This window comes from Pinus tabuliformis, chromosome 3_2, assembly GCF_031772625.1.
Source record: "Pinus tabuliformis cultivar Carrire ecotype Pingquan chromosome 3_2, CPIR1, whole genome shotgun sequence".
NCBI classification, from domain to species: domain Eukaryota; kingdom Viridiplantae; phylum Streptophyta; class Pinopsida; order Pinales; family Pinaceae; genus Pinus; species Pinus tabuliformis.
Window position 1 is genome coordinate 64,344,717 of NC_142302.1, and position 4,087 is coordinate 64,348,803.

Consider the following 4,087-nt stretch of genomic DNA (forward strand, 5'->3'; position numbering starts at 1 on the left):
TGTACCTTTTTTAGTTCTGAAACTTGTAGTTTCATATCCTCCATTGATTTTATTAGTTCTTCTGTGCTTAAATTGACAGTACTATCCTGTGTTGCTCCTGTTGTACCTGTAACCACCTATGTTGTGACTGCTGGAATGTTTGGTGCTAGAGCTGCTTTGAGAGTTGAAGGGACTGCAGTTGAGACTACTGGTATCACATTGGGAGGCTGAGAGGTTGACTCTCCCTACTTGTCCTTCAATGATTTTTCAAGTTCTTGCTCAGTATCATTCAGTCGTTCATTAAGTTTTAAAAGTAGATCCATCAGTGCTTCTTCATATTTTTACTTTATAATTTCAACAGTCTGTGGATGCCTTGAAGGTGGCAGCTTTAGTTGCTTCCTTAGGGCAGTGATATCTTCATCTTTTTTCTTGATTAAAGCTTATGTAGCTTTAACATCTTTGGGATCATGGCCCAATCCAATAATTATTTCTTCTAAAGACTTTATTTTGTTATCTTTGGCCTGGGAGGAAGCTTTCTCCAAATCTAGTTGGGCAGTTGTGTTATCCAAAGAATTTTCTAGCCTTACTAGTCAATGTGGAATAAATCATTTCTCCAGTTTGTTTGTACAGCTCAATCTGATCCAAAGGATGAATATCCTTTGCCATGACTTCAAAATTGGTTCTAAGGTAGTCTGTTGTTGTTTGAGGCTGCTGCACTTTAGGCTTGAAATAACTCATGATCATTTTCCCTTCTTTGATGTCATAGGTTGACATCAATCTGTTTTGATTTGAGGGAGCCATTTTCAAAAATTGATTGTAGACTTGAAGCCTTAATGGATCATTTCTAGCTTTTATGTCAATAAATGTCCTTTTGATATCTTAAGTGTCCTTTACTGGTGGCCTGAAAGAGGACACCTCTACACTTTGTTGCCTCTCTAGCTCCTTTCTCTGTGAGCTAGCAGATGTCATACCTACTGGGAAAGTTTGTTGGCTATCTCCTCCTCCTCTCCTCTGACTATCAGTAGTCTCTTCAACATATTCTTCTTCTGAGAGGGGATTTAGTCTTTGCCTTTTGGTACCAGGCTACTCTGAAGGTCTACTAGCAGGGGTGGTTGTTTCTCTGTCCCTCTTTTTATTTCTTTCCTCATTTAGAGGAGTTTGCAAAATTGGAGGTTCTCTCACATTGCCCTGAGGGGGAGGAGTGTGCATTTGGGCCTGCTCCTTGGAGATTTCAGGCTGCTTAGATATTGTAGACTGCTCTGTGGTCGGTGTACTAGTTTCTAGTTCCTTGCCTTTGGATGTTCCTATGGCTGGTGTACTGGTTTCCTGGGAATGTTGTTGAGAGGTCCCAACTGTGGAGGGACCACTCCCTGACCTTTGTACCTGCTCAAAAGAATCCAGTTCAAGTGTTTTCTCAAAATCTCTCATAACATTTTCAATATTGACCTATTCACTATCTTTTTCTACTAGGGTCCCTTCCACCCATTCATCCATATTTGTAAATTGTTCAATGTCTATAATCCTATGGTGAACGTATGGTGACAATCTGTTCTTCATTCTCCTATCACATATAAAGTTGTTAGGGTCATACGGTACCCACCCAAAACTCTTTTGCAACTTAAGATGATCTTCTAAAAATCTTTATGCTTCTTTCCATGCATCCCTAGTGTTACAGACAAAAGGGCCTAACTGATTCTCGATTCTATGCTGAGCTTTCTCCTTGACATTATAAAAATGGCCCAGGTCTAAATTTATCATTTGCCTGAAATATTCCAAGGCAAAGAGCCTCATTGGAACATACTTTGGTAGCTTAAAAGGGCAAAGCTCACACCCATATATTTTGATTTCTGTATGGTTCTTGTATAGGTACCAATCACCTATCCTGTATTGCTTGGAGAGCTGGAGGATCTTCTTCATATCACCATTGATCCTAGGAGGGGAAACTCCTGTCAACAAGGTGGTTGTTGGATGAACAAATAGGTCAATGAATTCATTGTAGGAGTAAGGGGTTTCAAAGGAACTGTGGAAGACTACAGACCAGAAGATTACAGACCTTGGATTTCCTCTGGTGTCAAGTTTCATGACAGGGAAGGGGAAGTTCTCTGACTGATAATACAACATACGATGATAGATGAAAGTGGCGAATTTGAAAACTCCTTCATTGTCCAGTCCTAAGAACTGTTCATGAATCTTATTGGCAATGTAGGAGGCATAGTTATACTTAACAGTAGGGGGTTGTCCAAGAGTGAAAATTGACAACAACACTAGGGTTATCTCATCAACATACTCACTAGTGTTGAATCCCATGATCAAAGATATCATATCAATTATGAGTTGGCCCATATCTGTGAAGAAAGTCTGCATGTAAGGAGGTGGGCCATCAGGCTGATGCTTTGGTGACATGAAAGTCTGACAAATGCGTTTCAGTTTTGACTGGGACAATTGAGTGGATTTCTCAAGCAAATATCCCATGGAAATGGGGGTGAGAGCTTGACTGGAGTGGAATTGCAACATTTCGTTGATGGATTGAGCAGTTATTGGAAAGAGGACTGTTTGGCTTGGGTACATTATTGCACTAAGGTTAGGGTCATAATTGGCCTGGAATTGGTGGTTTATATCAAGAAAAACATGGACTGAGGGGAGGAAATACATGGGAAGATTGGATTCCCATAGTCCTAGAATGTCAGAGCCATTTAGATAGTTATCCCTACTTTGGCAAAAGACTTTAAGGTGGTTTTTATCAGTGGATAAGTCTTTTATCTGAAAGTCTTTATCCGCAAAACGCAGATAATCCAAATCTTTATGAGGGGCATTCATGGGTGCAACAGATAAAGCCACGGGGGTTTACATTTCTGGTTCTTGTGGATTCAGAAAGCATTTTGGGTTTTCAGTGGAAATTAGGTAAATTCACAGGTCTGGGAACTTATATGGTGAAACAAACACTGAATTTGCAGTGAATTTTGGTCTTTTATGCGGAGTTACAATGTAAAATGAGAACTTGCAGGGTTTTGGTAGAAATTGGATAAATACCTGTGTTCGGGGAGTGAACAGTGCGGAAACAGGTACAGTCAATAGCTAACAAGTTCTGGACTAGTTCGGCTGCAAATTTCTTGGCAAAGTGGCGGTTGAAAATCTTCGACAGTTGACCTTGACGTTCTTTGCATGGCAACACTAGTATACGGTAGAAAACAATGAAAATGACATTCACTTGTTTTATTAGCAAAGTCAAGGCTGGTGGGGTTTTTGGTTTTTGAGCGAATGACGTGCGCCAAGAAAGAATTGACTTTTTGTTGTATATGGAAAGTGGTAAGTGGTTTCATCGCACCGCTTTTGGGGACGGGCAGTATTTAGTTGGGAGCCAGCGATTCCATAGATCGCTTGACGCGTGGCGGAGGTACGAGAGAAAACCACTTAGTGATTGCGCGTTAACGCGCGGTCACTAAGGGGTGCGCGATATTGATTAAGGCCGTCAGATTTGGAGAGCGCAATCAGACTGCTGGCGGGAGACGCGATAAGGCGGAGTTTAACAGCGACGGGCCCAACATAATTAGGTATTAATTAATTATATTGGGGGTGACATGATAGGTCGGGGTGAGTTATTAGTTAGTCCTGATGACTAATTAATCCTCTTTAAACAGTGGCGAGGTCGGGTTCTTAATTAACTACAGGTTAGTTAATTAATCCCAGTTTAAAACGTATTATGGTTATATTTAACCATCGGGACGGGATATATAATAATTTGAGGTTTTTTCATATTTTACAATAATACGGGAGTGGGTAGTTTTTCTTTTATTTCGGGAATTATATAATAAAAGTTAAAAGTTAATATGACCAAATGAATGAAAAGAACGCTAAGTCTAAACATTCCATGTATATATTTAAAACTTTAGCTAAGTGAGAAATGAGGGTTTTATGGAAAATGTTTTAATTTTCCTAAGTAAAATAGGATTTTACTTAGGGAAAAGACTTATGAAAGTAAATGAATGACTTTATGGATAATTTCAAGTATTTAGGTTTTTTTTAATTATTGGGCCAAGGGTCCAGTCCCTCCAGAAGTCAGAAAAATGCTCTGAGCCCTTCTAATTTTCAAATGCCTTAGTACTTAGAG